The sequence below is a fragment of the Phasianus colchicus genome, chromosome 14, assembly GCF_987193195.1.
Source record: "Phasianus colchicus chromosome 14, bPhaCol1.hap1.1, whole genome shotgun sequence".
In the NCBI taxonomy this organism is placed as follows: domain Eukaryota; kingdom Metazoa; phylum Chordata; class Aves; order Galliformes; family Phasianidae; genus Phasianus; species Phasianus colchicus.
In genome coordinates this window covers 5,915,669-5,933,943 of record NC_143449.1, presented here as the reverse complement: position 1 = coordinate 5,933,943, position 18,275 = coordinate 5,915,669, and positions in this window count along the sequence as shown.

The following is an 18,275-nucleotide window of genomic DNA, read 5'->3' as shown; positions in this document are numbered from 1 at the left end:
AGTCTTTTGGTTATCTGTGATAAAATGGCCCCATTGGAGCTTGACAAATTACAGTATTTTTATGCACATATCAAAGTTCAACTTGATTGTCTCATATGGGGGAAAAGACCATCTGTCTGTATTCTAGAAATAATCTGCATAATTGACTTTCAAACAAGCCTCAAAGAAACAGGCATTTATCACCTTAATTGTGACAGGCAGAATGTGTGTCCCTGCTATTTTATCAAGATAATAATAATAGCACTGTGTGGATACCTGGTATCCTGTCTTGCTCTAAATTTTTTTCTGTTTGTGTGGGTGGGAACTGGGTCCTTTGAGTTATGATTACTTTGATAAATGACATGGGAGGCAGTATCACCTAGGACAAAAATAGCAGAGTAAGATGCCACCAAAGGCTGGACTTGCTGTGCAGGGCTTAAGATAATAGCTTGCTGGAATTTGGAGGATGTAGCAGGAAATTTGTAAGTGAGTAGCTTGAACATGGACTGCAGCTGCAGTATGCACATATAAATTCCCCTTATTAAGGGATTTCCTCGGGTTTTGAACACAGAGGCTTCTGCAGTTGCTGCTTAGAAAGTGACACAGGGCGGACCCTGGGGACATTCAGCCAGTGGGAGCAGGAGGAGCTCAGGGAGCAGTGCTGTCCTGTGCAGGCAGGGTGGCTCTAACTTTCCCTTTGCAATAACTTATTGAATTTATTTAGTTTTTTTTTTCTTTTGCAAGTGAAATCAGTTTAGATAAATCTGCATTGGTTTTCTGATTTAAGGTTAAGTTATACTCCATTGATTTAAGCTATACTGAAAAAAATAGTATTAAACTGAAATAAGTGTAAGCTCGCAAGTAACCGTATGAATTCATCTAGGATGTTTGTTGCTGCCTTGACATTTTGGTAACATAACAAAGTCTATACTTTATTTTTGAATTTTTGTATTCTGTTGCTGCTCAGATTTTCATTTTTAGAGTAACTTACTGTCTACAGTCTCATTTTTCACACAGAGCACAGTCTGTAAAAGTTTTGTAGTCATTCCACATTTCACTCTCTTACCACAAAAGCAGGTGTGCAAAGTCAAATTCAGTGCTATGGTGCGCTGACTGTCACTGCTGGCCTCCAAGCCAAAGTCTTCTGGTAAGTCTTATTTGGATCTTTTTATGGATGGAGAATTTGGCTTTTATAAGCCAGCAGGAGAAGTAACTCTAGAATTCGAGACCAGTGGTTGAGAATAACTAAATATGCTTAAAACTGGCCAGAGGGTAGAAGTCTTGGCTTCGGTGCCTGAGAACACGAGGGCACAGTGGGCTGTTTATAAAACCTCTCTCCTGCATGAGTACCTAAGCTTCTCACTCTATAAAACTTTTTAATGACAACCTCTTTATGACTTACACCTGGTTATAGCATAAGGGATTGATTAGGTCTCGAATCTGACAAGGAGAGTAGGCAGCATCTAAAATATATATATCTTTGCACAAGATGAGCCAACGTGCTCTCCTGTAAAGTCAAGCTGGTGAGCGTGGCTGGGACTCAGGGCAGTAAATAAAGGGATGCTGGCTGTGCATGCTCATGTCCTCTGGGCCATGAGTCTGCTCCTCAGAGCTGGAGTAGAATTACCAGAACTAACAGTAGCACTTCCCACCACGCTCAGTTTTTATTTATGCTTTGCTCTCCTGTTGAAGGATCGCAGGGAAGATCACCCGCTCTCCCCCCTGTTCTGCATTTGGCAAGTTTATGTTAATGTGGCCTGGTATTTACAAGTGGGGCATAAACGACTGACAATTTTATGGTGCTAATAAACAAGCTTTTTTATATGTGAAATGTTCTGTTGTTATATTCGGAAATCCAATTCAGAAACGTACACTTGCATGTGGGAAATATCAGAGGTGCAGTGTAAATCTGAGTTGAAATAACATTACGCGTGCATATGGTATCTGGTAAAGAAATTGCTGAGAGAAATAAAATCAGCACACACAGGGCATTGCTGGAGGCAGTGTTTCTAGTAGTGTGAACTAGTTAATGCAGGCTGTGGGGGAGGATACTAATGAGGTGGACAAAAGAATGATAATATTGGTTAGAAGACCTGAAGGATGTTCATCACGGCACCAATGACCTTTGTCTGAAGGGATTTTTCCCCTATGCTAAATGCTGAGTTTAATTGTGTACATCACGTTCCTTGAGAAAGATTTAATGTTTTAATTAATTTTTATGTATTGTACTTCTGTAAACGTGAATTATTTCATTGTGCATTGAGTTTCAACCAAGGTGGTAGGGCAAGTTGGTAGATGAGGTGGACTCTTAGGTAGGTGTGAACTGCTAGTGCAAGACATGGGAGCCATATTGATTGACAGCCTCTGCCCAGGAGATCCCTGCTACTTTTGGGGCTGTTCAGCTCCAGGGAAATCAGCTCCAGGAGCTGTGAACCCATGTGAAAGTGGACTTGGTGGCTGCCATTGTTGGAAGGAGTCTTTTAATGTTAATAAAGTAACTTCCAGTGTATAAAAAGCATGGAGGAAGGTAGATTTCAATCAGAGTTACTGGGCTAGGAAGAGAAAAGATCCCAACAGAGGTGCTGGTGTTGTTCAGTTCCTGCTGAGTTACATGAACAATGAGGACTGATGGTCCAGCTTTTAGCAATTGCATGTATTGCTCATTAGATGAACATTTCCAAGTTTTCTTAACTGTGTCAGTCAGCTTATTGTAAATTCTTCATAGGCCTGCTTGTATTTTTGCCCTTAGCCTTCAAAAAGGCTGCATAAAATAACCTGAGGCAAATTCCTTTCTTGGTATTATTTCATTCAGCTCTAGCAGAGCTGGTGGAGGAGGGGAGGAGGTCTCGTGATGCGTGTTAAGAACACTCCATAACAAATCTCTGGAAACAAACAAACAAAAAAATGTTTTAATTTGACATGGGAACATAGTGCTAGGTTCTTGTGTTCAGCTGTTTTGTGGATGTTTCTATGAGTTGTGATGCTCAGTTTAATGCTGTCACTGTATCTGTATCCATTCCCTTCGTCAACAGTCTACTAACTGCCAATATGCTATTAAGCTTATTTGCTAGTTTGTTTGGTCTTGTAAATTTGATAATTAAAACATTTTACTTCACCTAGAAGGTATTGTCAGAGCTTGCAGTTGGATAAATATTGGGGAAAAAAAGAAAATTTATAACAGAAGATGAATGTCTTAGTGTACTACTTTTGTTTCCTGATATTTATGCATATAGATCTAGAAAGGTGTGTTGTATCTATACTTCCATGATGCTTTTTTCCTAGCATTTGATGTCCTTTGCTTCTCAGAAAACTGTAGAACTTGTTTTCTTTCTGGATTTTCTTTGCATCCTGCTATGCCCTGGGGCATCAGGAACTGATTTGTGTGTATTTGCAAGATCTTTGGATATTTCCCATGACAGGTACAGATTTGAATCATAGAATGGCCTGGGTTGAAAAGGACCACAATGATCATTGAGTTCCAACCCCCTGCTGTGTGCAGGGTCGCCAACCAGCAGACCAGGCTGCCCAGAGCCACATCCAGCCTGGCCTTGAATGCCTCCAGGGATGGGGCATCCACAGCCTCCTTGGGCAACCTGTTCCAGTGTGTCACCGCCCTCTGTGTGAAAAACATCTTCCTAGTATCTAACCTAAATCTCCCTGTGTTTAAAACCATTCCCCCTTGTCCTATCACAGTCCACCCTCGTAAGCAGCCGTTCCTCCTCTTGTTTATATGCTCTTATTGGAAGTCTACAATGAGTAGTCTCCCCGGAGCCTTCTGCATCTTTATTTTAAAAAGTATTTAATTTTTTTGTTTGGTTGTTTTTTTTTTTTTTTTTGTCCAGAGTTTGTGGTTCATCAGGAGTTTGTCATCTACTCACCACACAGACAAGTGAATGGAAAGATCAGCTTGGCTGTGGTAGGATCACCTGGTGAAGCCTTTCCTGGCATTTGAGCAATTCAGTTTTTAACAAACTGGATTGTTCCAACTTATGCTGCTTGCTGAGGTTTGTGCTGCTGCCACCTGCTCCCTTGGCTCTGGGGCTGCCTGCCCTGCTCTTGTCCCTGAGTGCAGCAGGCATGGGGGGCCTGCAGGGTTGGTCCGATGGGCTGGCAGCAAGCAGCAGTCTTGAGTTCCACAACCCCCTGAAGGCTCAAGCCAGGCTCATGCATCAGCCCAGAACAGGTCTCATTGGTAGGCAGGATTTGATGCTTTTTGCAGCAATAACTGACTTGTGGTTAATAAAATACTGCCCCATAGTTTAACCATAGGAGGCTTGCCTTGACTTGGAAACTCTGGCTCAGACCACGTGAGTTCCTCAGGAATATATCCATAGTGTACTGTTGGCACCTGATAAATGAGATCTGAAGCTTATTCTGTTTTATGGCACTTCTCCTTGTTTTCTATTTGCGTGGTAGAATTGGAGATAGTCCCATCTGTAGCTTCAGCTGTAGTAGTGGAGAAACTCATCAGAACCCAATGCTGTAATAAAAGGAAAAAATTGTAAATTAGACTTTCCCCTCATAGACAAAAGCTTTGAAACATGTTTTTTGTTGTGATATTTTTCCACACTGCAAAAAGTTTGAAAGTTGTTATCCACAGATTCTTCTACTTCAGATCATATGTTTTTCAGAGCAGGGATCTGTCAGATTTTTACTTATTTTTAAAGCCCTATTCACACCCTATGTCTAGTTTAAATAATGCTAATAGTAAATAGAAACATGCCATTTGACCCAGCTGACTTTTTGTTAGTATTATTGCTACCTAAAGGACTGTATATCCATTGGCATATTGAGCATATGGGAAATGATGTTATTTTTTTCTATTGTTTTGTAGTTTAATGTTGTTTTTGTTTTGCAGTAAATCTGTAGTGCCCTGGTAGGCTTTATTTATAGCTTGCTTTAACATAATTTCCAAGTATGTAATTATTTGTTACAGAACAATATTTGCTTTATTTGTAAGTGTGGGTGCCTGAGGATTCCTATTTCTGCATATTGGTGAAAAAGTGAAAGGCACAAATGTTCAGTTTGGTGGCACTTGAGCGTTCAAATGGGGATAGAATATCAGAATTTATGTACTCACATTTGGATGACAACACGCATAGGGCTGAATCTGTCTCAGCTCTTGTCTACAACATCATGATAATGAATGGCATGGCAAGCAATGTAGGTCAAGATGATGTTTTACTTCTTTCATATGATGTAACTCATATATAAGGGCCAAGATCTAGAGCTTTACTCTGTGCTTTCAGATTTGCATTTGTTTTTTTCAAGCTCATTTTGATCTGTTCAGAGGATGCCACTGCATTAGCAATGCAGTACTTTGCTTCTGTCTCTGTTCTTTTTGCTTTACCTTCCCAACCCAGGTGGAGTTGTCTCCCATAAATCCTCAGCTAGCCTCAAAATTATAATGTATGTAGGTAAGATGCATGCTTATTCTTCTCTGTAGGGAATCATATTTAATGAAGTTTATGGTTAAAATTCAGCAAGCCGTACCAGCAGCACGTCACTCAGTGTGGAGTGCTACGAGCCTTTTTTTGAAAGGCTATTCCTTCAGTACTCATTTTGCCAAGTTTTCCAACACCTACCAAATGCAGAATGCTTTTTGAAACTTCAGTGCATCACACTGGTATTAATGAGAGATTGTGGTACACTGTGTAGTGAAAAACAGATCCATAATGGCCAGAGATTCTATGAATCAACTATGATGAAATGAGAGCAAAAACATACCGTGTTAACTAAGAACTAACGTTCCTGCAAAGCACCACGTTGTCTTCAGAGATCTTCCCAAGGCATCTGAAACAGAAATATCATTTTTTACAGCCTGAGTAAGACCTTAGATCTGCTAAGGCAACTGTTTTTCATCAGTGCTTCGTATGAAGTTGATCCTTGCTTGTGAATTCTGGAATCCTCAGTGAAGGTAGTCTATTATATTTTATTTTCATCTGCTGTACATTTCTTACCAGAACTCTATGTGCAGTTTGTCATGACATAATGTTGAGTCCAGAGTATGTATTGAGACCTGCAGGATGTAGCTTAGAGATCATATAGATGTGTGTGTGTGATCCCATGTGTCAAATTATACTGAGGATTAGTATAATTAGAAATACTAGCATTATCTGAATTCAGTGTTGGACTCCTGCTCCCTTTTTTCCCAGGACAGAAAATTCAAAGGAAATAGGAATCAGCCTTTTTTGTGGTCCCACAGCATTTGTTAAGTGTATGTTGACGGTGGCTCCAGACATTTGTGCACTGCAAGTGGTGTACTTTGCTTCTTCTATTGGTGGACGTCTTCTTTCTACCTTTGGGCCAGTGTTTCTCTTCCAAGCTCTTCACTTATCATGCCTACAAACCTTTTTACCACAATTTTTAGGTTAGATATTGGGAGGAAGTCCACCACAGAGGGTGGTGACGCACTGGAAACAGGTTGCTCAAGGAGGTTGTGGATGTCCCATCCCTGGAGGCATTCAAGGCCAGGCTGGATGTGGCTCTGGGCAGCCTGGTCTGGTGGTAGGTGATCTTTGAGGTCATTTTCAATTAGGCCATTCTATGATGCTATGATTTTTCATTGCTAGTAATAACATTAACCACATTAACTTCCTTATTTCTATTAGAAGAGCTACTTTTCTTTCCTTTGTTTAATTTTGCTAGCAGAATCCACCCTGTTTTGATAGGCTGTCCTAGTTAACACTGAACTTTTTTGTAAAGGTTTTCATTCTGTAGTAATTCTGCAATTGAAATGGCAGGCAAAGGGAGTTCAGAGCCCTATTATTTCAAGTTTATGCGCAATAGTACATGTTCTTTGTGTTGGAAGGCTGTAGGAGCTTGGATGTGAAATGCACAAAATAATTCTTAGTGCATGGCTGGGGGTATTTACAAAATGTCAAATCCATCTTGCAAATCTGTCCTGAACCACAAGAATCACGCTTTCAATGGTACAGGCTTGGAGATGTGTAGGCTCTTCCTTAACCTGCATTTTTAAAACACAAGTTCAAACTCTCAGCAAATTTCTTTGCTGTGACAGGTCAATTATGTGCATTCTCATACTTCAGTAATGTAAAACAAAGCAGTGTGAGTCTGGGAACAAGATATAATGCAATACTGCTGTGTTGTGCCAGCATGAGTATTTAGAGACTGGCAGTATCCTGGCGAGCACTGTTGTTGCCCCTACAGTTAAAAATTACAAAAGTTTATGCTTATAAAATAAAGTTTTATTAACAATCACAGGAAATAGAACTTGAATGGAATTACTAAGTTGTGAGTGTATCAATGTACACAAATTTGGGTGAGGTCAGCCGTTGTATTCCCTGCAGGCATCCATAGGAGGTTTCTCTTTATGCAGTATGGGTTGGATACTGGAAAAGATGGGATCAAATGTTAGATTTGCTCTCTTTCTTCTTAACAGTGTGTCAGTGGTTAATTGAAAATGCAAGAAAAACAATGCAAGTCTCAGTGTAAAATGGTAATGACTACTTGTCAACTGGTCTTGGAAGAAGCACTCGGGCATTGGTATTATACTTCAGAATGTAGGAAGACTTGCCCTCTATTGACTAAATACTCTGTGGCATAACAGCTTAAAAGGGCTACTTGTAGAAGCAGGGGCTAGAGGTAAGCTTTGAGGAAAGTTATGCTCTGGTAATAAAGGTAGATGCAGAAGGAGCTAGTTATGGCGTTGGTCAAATTGGTGCAGATCTCTTCCTCTTCTCCCATGCTTAGAATCCCAGAGTTAAGAGATTTGGCTTTACATCGTGGCAGTGCCCTGATATAAGCTACAGCAAAGTGTCAAATTTTAGCCCTGTAATCACTCAAACTATTGTTGTTTTCTGTAGAATTTTTTCTTTTTTTCTGTGCACGGGTCACAGACTTCATGTCAAACAAATTGTGACGCAGTTTAGGCAGAATTAGAGAGAAAGCAGAGCCCTGACTCATAGCACACCATTTAATCTCGGTCTTCTAGAGGGAAAGGAGTTGTTTTACTAGTTCTGCTCATGAATCCTTTTTTCAAGACACACATAGTGAGTTTGTGTTATGCTAATGCAACTCCATCTCAAGGGAATATCAAAATGCTGAAGGTCAACCACGTTACGATTTACCCTCCTTCCCTGCCTAAATTGGAGGTAGGCAGCTCCTCAGTTGCAGGTGAAGATATAAAATGACCTTTTCAAAATGTTGAGGAGCATGAGCAGCGTCCTGCAGTTGACTTTACGCTGCCAAGCCTAGTGTGTTCTACTTAGTCATTACAGCTGTTGACTCAGTGTGTTTATGCATACAAAATGTAGATACTGCTGCCTTAAGACCTGGCAGTAGGATACGGGGCATTCTGTGATCTTGCAGAAGAATTTCCTTGGGTAATCAGCAAGTCTTAATGACATGGAAAGAGCAATTAACATTTTGTTAATGGAAAACATATTTGATCTCTATCCATATACTTATTGTACGCATCGATATAAAGTTTATAGAGGGACTTTCTGGAATGGAGATAATTGCAGAATGGTTTTGTTTTTTTTTTCCAGCTGACAAGCAATTTGTGAAAATGATAATAAATTATTGCACGATGCTTGGAAAGCATAGACACAGTCAGATCAAGCATTTCAAAGTGTTCTCTTGTTTAAACAGCTTATTAAATTGTTAATGACTCTGAAAGTTTTGCATAATATTATTTAAAAAGAAAAACCTGTATGTGTACTGTGTACTTAATGATGAATTAAAATTTTAAATTGCTTACTGCATGCAACCGCTATAGTATGGCTTGGGATTATGTGAACATATTTGTTTTGTCCTAGATTGAAACTTGGATGAAATTGTTAAACACATTATGTTACCATAAATTTTGCACACGTTGAGCAAGCGGTATATTTTCCTTTGTCTTTTCGCATCAGTTAAGTAAATATGATCCTGGTTAGCTGAGGAGAATTACTTGATTCATGAGCCTATTTGCATGAGACATGGAATGGGAGAGCTGCATTTTGTGGAATCATGAAAACCTCGCTCTTGAAAAAGTCTTGCCTATGGGTTTTGAATATAGATGCACGTAAAAAATGAATCTTAGACTGAATTAATTCCCGTTCTTCAGTGTCTGAATCTGCAGAAGGTCCCCAAAAAGCTAGGACAAAAGTATATGCCCTTATTTCTGCTAACTCTGCATAGATACGTGCAAAAGGTTCCTTTAACTGTCAAACACGTATCAGTACATGCTTAAAATTAAGCATACGTTTCTATACCTTCTGAAAAGGAGTGCTTGAAGTCAAGGCAATGCTTAAGTACAGGCTTAATGCTGGCTATGCAAGTATCTGGCACCACAAGGACCTTTCTGTAGCAGGAATTATTTTCTGCCCCAGCAGGACAGCCATGTAGATAGCCAAGGATCAGTCTTCAGAAATAAATTTGAGTTCATTTTGTGAAGGGTTCTAACCTAATGAAAAATTGCTTCTTCAGAGGGAAGAGGAACAAACTAGAACAAAAATACTGTCTTTTGACTCACAACAGAATGCATCTTATTTTTATTTACGTCATTGTTAAATGGATTTCTTAATTCTGAGTATATTGCTTTGCAGTCATTAGACACATTACCTGGTGTTCTCCCACTGTCATTCCACCATCATGTAAGAGGTATGTGCACACCAAATGTATGCTGAATGGCAATGAGGGGTATTTTAGAGCCTTGATATTAATATTTCAAATGTTTTTGTTTCGTTGTCTTACTTAATATTTTATTATCAGATTTTTACTCATTATGTGTATGGCCCTATTCCCTGTGTGAATTGATGAAGTTATGTAGCAGTAAATTGAAAAAGAGAGCTATACATACAGGATGATTTATTGTTAATGTGAAATTCAGCATAAACCTGCAAATGCACTAGCAGAAATCCCTAGCTTTTTCAAAATTCATATTATGAGACAGACAATCAGCTGCCCAACAAACAGAACATCTTGTACTCTATTAATCCTGCAGTGACAGATCCCCTTGCACGCATTTAGTTTTTCAAATAATACAAACATATGTCACCATTTTGTTTTTATTGATTTTGGACTTTCAAAGTACAGCTACAGCAAAGGCATTATGAAGACATTTATTGCAGAGTTTGCTTTGATTTGTTGCAGTCAATTGAAATTGTGTCAAAGTAAAGTCTTTAATATTAAATATGATGAATTCCCTTAGGCCCTTATCGTGCAGCATCATCCAACTCAAGGTGACTCCTGCCACTGAAGCACAGGAGCTCTGGGCTGGGAAGTGCTTCCCAGAGCACTGCCCACCTGCTGGCCAGAGCAGGAAATGATCATTCATTTCATGTCATATGAAATAATCCCATTCACAAGTATATTAAACTCATTCTTAGAATACTTTCCTTCTGTTTGGCTGTTGCCATTATTTGAAGACTTTTCTTTATGTACCCATTTATTTTGGGGGCAAAAGTAGCACGTAGCCACAAGAGACTTTCTTTAATGACCAGTTTAAAGTTAACCAGTGTTATTCTCAGCCTTGAATTTTCTCCTGTGCTTGGAAAGTTTCATTAGTATATGTGCCCCTGTTGAGCTGGCTGGTGGAGCCATGCTAGCACCGTACTGGCTGTTTCTGTAGTCACACACCCAAGCTTTTCTCTTCTTCAGTCCTCTCGTGATGTTAATTTTCTACTTTACATCAAAATCGTTGTTGTTCTTAAATGCTTGATATTCAGCTTTGATCTTGTAACTCTTCCATTCCTCCTTTATATTGATCAGATCTCCTAACCTGACATCATCAGCTAATGATTTTTCATTAGCACACTCTTAATAGTAGCCTGACTCATGAATAAATATATTAAATAAAGAAAAGCACTCAGTTCTTGCAAAATTGTTCAAGTTCCTTCTTTCCACCTTGGCTATCCTATCATCTTCTCCTTATATTAATTTCTCACTCTTAACAAATATTTTCCATTCAGTATCCTGTTGTTGGAGTTGTGAGCTGCATTCTTTTCTACCAGCACAGGCTCATGCTCTCTAGGCAGAAGTCAGCTTTTATGCCATGCTGTTTTGAAGATCTCTGTAAGTGGGGTGGGTGGCTTTAACAGCATTTCTCTGAGGAAGGATGGGTGCTGCTTTTTCTTAATTCTGCTCTAAATCATGAGATGAGGGAATGGCAGCTATTTTCAAATTGAAATCGGTTGCTTCAATTCTCAGCTTGTCATTCAGCTTGGCACGTGAAATCAGATACATCAATTTTGGGTTGGTTCCCAGTGGTCTCATTGACTAGCCCAACCGTTTGGTCTCTAATCTTAAAGCAGAATATTATAATATTTAAAATATTTTTTTTTAGCTTAGAAGATGGTTTTATGTAAAACCGTTCATGTGAAATCGCTTAATCTAGAAAGCCTAGTATTTCTTTAGAGTAATTTTACTGTTCGGAAGCTGCGGGAAGGATGTAAGATTGAGGGGGCATTTCTTGCAACCCCGCCATGCCCTGCAAAGGAATGGTGGTTGTGTGGAATGGGCTGTGAGCAGTTGTCCCTTGCAAGCTGACAGTTTATAAACTGAAAATAAGGGAAATTTTTCAATGAAGAAAATATTCTGCTGCCTAGATAGGCGACTTTGATTTTATGTAGGCTATAGTAAGGGAATAGCAGTGAGGAAGTAACAAGGGTAAAAAGGAATCGGGGATTTTAGCAAAGGAAAAATAGACATTACAGTGAGTTCAATAACATTTTATCAGCAGAGAATTAATGGAGTTTATCCCTTTAACTCACAAAATGCAGCCAATAGCAAGCTAAATTTCATTGTAACATTTGTTAGTGAGCAAGGAGGTATAAAATGCAGGTTTCCACTTCTAGATATAGCTCTGAGAGCTATGTTAAATAACAGAATCGTTTATCTATTGACCCGGGCTGTGGCAATATTCATTAAAGTTTATTCGTGTCTTCCCAGTGACTGTAGTGAGAGTAAACCTCTGCTGCTGACCATAAATGTGTTTAAGTGGGGTGAGGTGAAAACATCAGCAAGTTTTCTGGTCCCATTCCCCTGGCCCTTGCAGCCTGCTGGCATGTTCTGAGGGGTATGCACTTGGAGTGCACAACTGAACCCTTTGTTTCCGAGTATCAGAAGCTGATTTCAGACAGTGCCAACACAGCTATGTACAAGCTTGCTGCTGTGGGGCTCTGCTGAATCTGAGGCAAGGCAGGATGAGGATTACTCCTGCTGCCTGCACCAGGCAAAAGGGCAGTAGGGCTTTCAAACATCAGGCTGACAGTGACTTTGCAGATGCTGCCACTACTGTTGACACCTGCAGAGGGGAGCAGGCTGTCTTTCTCTTAAGGCAGGTAGTAATTCCTGTCATTTCCCTTCCTCTTCACAGCTTCTGCATCACCCAGTCCCACATCACATTGCATAGTTGCTCCTCTGGAGAAAGGCCTCATGGTTGCCCAGTGGGTCAGCCAGGCCCCTTTAGTCCTGGGCAGGATGCCCAAGCTTTGGTGTGCTGTGATTGACAGCAATTTATGCTGGAGTGCAAGGAAAGAGGGGATGCTGACAGTGCCAGTGCTCTCTTAGAATTATAAAATAGCTTGAGTTGGAAGGGACCTTAATGATCATCTAGTTCAAAATCTCAGTAATGGGCAATATTACTGCCCAGTAGATCAGGCTGCCCCATGCAACCTGGCCTTCCTTCTCAGCTTCCTGTCATCAGCAAACCTGCAGAGGGCATGCTCAGTCTTACTATACAGGTCTTTGATGAAGATGTTAAGAAGTACTAGTCCTAAGACAGACCCCACTCATTTCCAGCCTCCACCTGGACATAGAGATTTTGACCACAATATTCTGTGACCATTCAACCAACTCCTTATTCACTGAGTAGTCTGCCGTTCCTGAAATGTGTCAACTGATGAATTTCAGTATGTCAGAGATGGATTCTTGCCCTTGTTGACAGAGGTTTCTGAAGTTTTCTGAGCTATGCCAAACAGCACAGATCCATTGATCAAGACAAAATATTTTTGTTTTCTTACAGAGCTGTTTAATGTTACTTATAAGCACAGGAATAAGCACAAGTGCTACTTTGATGTTTACTGGGTGGTTTGGGAAATTTCCTGGGATCCTGAAAAGACATTGCTCCTGTTGAAGAATCCTCATTCCCCTTTCCCAAACTCCCTTATTTCCTTCATAGATGGTGAATCACACCTTGAGCAGATGAACTAGTCACCTGCTGTGGGGTACACCAATTCTGGTTTTATCCATCCAAAAATGAGAAACCCTTTTGGGCAGTTTGACCAATTCAAAAAGAAAAATAGTTAACCCCCCATAATAATACTCTAATGGAAGATATTTTGAAAATCCATCACTTTGACAAAAAATAAGCATGTCATTATTTGCCAATTACAGATTATATTCCTGACCCGAACAAAGGTTGAAAAGTAATCCATTTTTTAAACTTGAAGCCTGCAGTGTAAATACTAACAGAAGATCTCTTTGAATTTTCCTGCTGGGGTGCTGAAACAGCATAATTTGAAGATGGTTTTGAAAGATGTCAGTAAAAGTCTGTATTTCTTATTTTGATTATTGGAAAAAGCATCAAAGTAGAAATCAAAGCCATACCAATAGAAAACAAGCTGAAAATAGAAATGAAAATTTGTGATGGATCACTTGAAAATGCCAACACTGTTTTCACCTCCCCAGCTGGAAAGATAGGACCACAGGATGCTCAGCAGGTATAAAACATCCAGGTTGGTTTAGTGTGAGTGTTAGAAATATTTGTGCTGTTTAAAGTGTCAGCAATCACAGAGAAAACCAGTTGGCAATTCAAGAGCGGCTGTTGAAGAAAGAGGACAGTAGTGGATGTTTTCTTTAATGCCCATCTTCTAATTTATTAATGGTGGTGAGAGCAGTAAAGGGAGTCTGTTCAACTAAGCACAGGCGGAGGAATACCAATTAAATTAAGTAATGAGGGGAACGCTGTTGTGGAGTGCCAGCAGCAGCTGTAACACCAAGGAGCAGGAAGCAGAGTTTTGCAGAACCCTGCATGCTGTGCTGTGGTGGGTTGGCTGTGGCTGGCTGGCAGAAGGTACCCAGCTGCTTGCTCCCTTCCTCAACAGAGAGGGAGAAAGTAACATAAAAAGTTGGACAGTACAGATAGATAGGGGTATTGCTTGCCAGTTACTGTCATGAGCGGGACAGATTTGACCTGGGGAGAACTAGTTTATTGCCATTTAAAACTTGATGGGTACAGCCATGCCCTGTAGTGGGGCAGCTGGAATCATCTGGGACCAGCTGGGATGGGCCTGTGGCAGCCCCAGTCTCCCCTTGCAGGGCCCTGCAACCCTGCTGGGCACAGACACCCGGTGGGCACACCTTGACTTACTTGGGTAACCAAGAGTATCAGTTGCTACTCCAGCTCAGTGTAATGGCTGCAGATGGTGCCTTACAGGCACTTCCCAAATGTTTTTCATTTTCACATATCATGTGCTGTATGTAATTGTCACCTGTTTGGCTAGAGCTCCTATGTACCGACTTTCTGAGTTCAGCTTTACAGACATATAAGATAGCACTAAAAATCTGGCTGCATTTACTTTATAGAGAACAATTTAAAAATAAAATCACTTCTATGCTATTGGTGGGATTTGTTTTACCCATCTTTACCTGTTTAATATACAGATGGGGTCTCTCTGGATTCAATGGACAAGTGCTTGTGGGTTATTGTTTATGGGTCCTGTTTCAGCTGTCTGCTTCAGGACAAAGGGAATCCCATCCTTGGTGCTTTAATTGCTACAAGGTCAACCTACGATGGGCTGATCAGTGTCTTGGTCATGGAAAGCAGTTTATTGAATAGCGTGTTATTTTGGAGGGGGAAAGTATATGAACATTATTGAGTTTCTTTCCCCTTAGGAAATACCATATTTTGATAAAGTGAAATGTCACTATTGTGATTTTAATGACATTTAGAGGAAAATACTAAAAAATCTTAAAATCTCACCAAAACAAACTATCTTTGAATACTCTGGAAAAGAACTTTTGGAAGTTGAGCTTTTAATGAAACTGATTTTATTCCTTTCACCTCAATTTTGGTTACATTAATTTGTCACCATGAGTACCATCTTGTTCTCATTTTAGTACGGTTTTGAATGGGAACCTCATGCCTGGAGGATAGTTAGATGGGTATAGTGAAGTGTAGTAGAAAACTTTTGGAGGCTTCTGGTGAAATCACAGCAGGCCAGGCTCTATTCTTTTTGCAACTTTACCTCTCCTCGCTTGATGTGTTATTTGTATTTGTTTACTGCTGCAGATCTTACACTATGAGTTTGTTCCTTCTGAAGCAACAAGGCATGAGAAGCGCAGATGAGACTGCCTTGGTATGTAATGCTTATCACCTTCAAAGTAGTGCTTGATTGTGATAGAATTGGAACGCAAAAGCAAGGTAGAAATGCCTAAAAGAAAGAGCTACTTTGATTATCTGTAAAGGAGCAAAATGCAGAAGCACTGGGAGTATATTTTGGAAGAGCTGCTAGGTGACAAAACCATGTAGCTCTTGAGTTAGCAGATGGATCTAAAGAAACTCCTGGTAGCAATAGCTGTGTGGATTATATACATATGTTTGTTCCCCTAGACATTGTCTTGTCACTGTATTGTGTGATCTAGATTTCTTTATTTTTCTATAAAAAAACGTTCATCTTTTAAAGATACTTGTTTATGCCTATGCACCTTGCACTGTGAGCTCGAGTGCTTGATTGCACTAATGCGGCTCAGAGGGGTGAGCACACCTCTGCTTAGGCACAGCTTTCAATAACAAGACGTCTGTTGCTTACAGTGCCAGCAGAATAATCCGCTTTTACCATTTAAGAGCTAGGTACTTCTTTTTTTCATTCTCTGAATCAGAATTGCCTCTGTTTGGAAGATGCAAGTGCTGTTTCACTAGACATGTGAAGGGCAGTGGAAGATAGCCTGTTGCGGCATTTAGATATCCTGTTTGACGTTCCAAGCTCTTGGAGTATTTATGTGTAGCTTTCTAATCCCCCAGGGAAGCATTCAGATTTACAATTTTAAGCCACCGCTCGTCCAAATTTTGACATTCAGTCAAACAGAAATTTGTTGTAATTTATAATGCTTGTTAATGAGGAGCATCAAAAATTAATGCTCATTAGGATGCTTATTAATATGCATTGTAGTCTCAGTTTTGACTTAATTAAGTGAAGCAGCACTTCATAGAGGTATTGTGTCACTGCAGTAAAAAAAAAAGAAGTTGAAAACCATGCTGCAGTAACAGGATGGAGAACACTCCCTTTGGAGAGCATTACCCCAGATTTTGTTGCAGGCTCACCTGCCACTCCAGCTTCCTGACAGCTAACAAGAAGAGCTACTGCAGAGCTACCATCCGTATTTGTTATTCAGGGTTGTTGCTACTTGCATTCCTCAGAGTTTTCTGAATACAGTGCACAGCGCAGAAGTAGTTATTAGGTAGTTTCATGAGTGTATGTGCATGCTCTGACATAACTTTGGTAAAGATTATTTCAGGGGAGGCCTCAGGAGCTTCTCTTCTTTCTAAGGGCATTAGAGATCCCTGAAATCCATAGCAGGGGTTTAAATCAGCACATTCAAAAGTATAGCTGTAAGCACTGATCTGCCTGGCACATGTAAGGAAATGTGCAGTAAGCAGCTTCTCATAGCCATACACCACAGCTACTTTCCTGAGCTCAGTTGTATGTATTGGTTTGAAGCATTCTGTGTGAAGTTCACAGCCTGAGGATCTTGCTTGGATTCACTGCCTGACTGGAGCAGAGTCAACTTATCTAAATGCAGCTCACAGCATGGCAGGACGTCTTCCTTGGAGTATTAATTAATTAATTAAACAGCTGCCATTAACTGCTTTCCATGCAAGCCATGGAAATTCAGGAGTAATTAAAAATAAAAGCAAATGTCCACTTGGGAATGTGAACTTGTCAGGAAGGCTTAGTGCTCACTCAGCATACCAGCTAAGGGTTTCCTAGGTCCACGTGCCCTTCTCTGCCTGCCTTGCAGCCCATGTCTTGTCTCCTGTCCAGAAAATGGCTGCAGCTCTTGTCTGGATCTCCTGGCATAGGCAGTACTGTATAGAGAAGGGTCTCCTGCTGCAGCAGGAGAGGGGGCCGAGAGGAGTCAGTGTGAGAGCTGGCAAGATGTGAAGAAAAGCTAAAATTCATGTTGGGACAGAACTAAGACTGGTTCTTGTTCCAAAGAATTGACTTGGATGAAAGATACCCAGAGTTAATACGGCAAGGGTAGGGCAGAGCTGTGAGGCTGTCCCATCAGAACAAGGTCAAGAGCAGGTTCCCCATTTCTCTCAGAAACATCTCTAGTCTAGTAACCTCTGCTAGGTAGATAACAAGCTCTGTTTTTTCTTCTTGCTCTATTCAGCTTTGTTGTCTCCCATCCTTTATTAAAAATTAAATACAGTACAACGTGGGAAATAGGAATAACGTACCTTGTTTAACTCCCCGCTTACTTCATCCTTTTCTGTGCTATAGCCTCTGTCTCTACTTTTCACATGCTTCAGACTTCAGACTGATGACAAAGCAGAACAGGGTACCAATTCACAAAGGCAGTTTTGGGCATCATTTGTTTGTACTGTTCTTGATGGTTTTTATGGGACTTGGAAGAGGAGTGTGTCCAAATCAAACATCGTGGGTCTTCTTTGGAAGGCTGAAAGACATGGAGCTGTTCAACCTGGTGAAGAGAAGGCTCTGTGGGGACCAGAAAGTGACCTATCGGTATCTAAAGGGAGGCTGTATGAAGGAAGGGGACGGACTCTTTAACAAGGTCTGCTGTGACAGGACAAGGGGAAATGGTTTCAAACTAAAAGCGAAGAGATTTACATTGGTTGTATGGAAGTTTTTTACAATAACAGTGGTGAGGCACTGGCACAGGTTGCCCAGAGAGGTGATGGGTGCCTCATCCCTGGAGACACTCAAGGTCAGGCTGGACCAGGATCCACAGGTGGAGCTGTGGGTGTCCCTGCTCGTTACAGAGGAGTTGGGCTAAATGGTCTTTAAAGGCCCTTCCAACTCAAATGACAGTGATTCATGGGAAGAGTTCAGTGGCTTCAGTTGTTCCTGAAACACTTAATTGCCAGAATCTCTTGTTTTCTTGAGCTGCTAACTGCAGAAAGTTGAATGTTTTTCCCCTTGGGGAACTGATTCTTTACAGTCCTATACAGCAGGCAGTTCTGAGTGAGTGTGAAATGCCATCTTGTTCCAACAGGGAGAGGAATGGTTCCTGGAAGTGTTTCATACTTGTTTTGGACACAAAGTGTTTGTAATATAATGGACAGGGCTACAAGTAACTACTACTGACATCCCAGGAGTTATTTC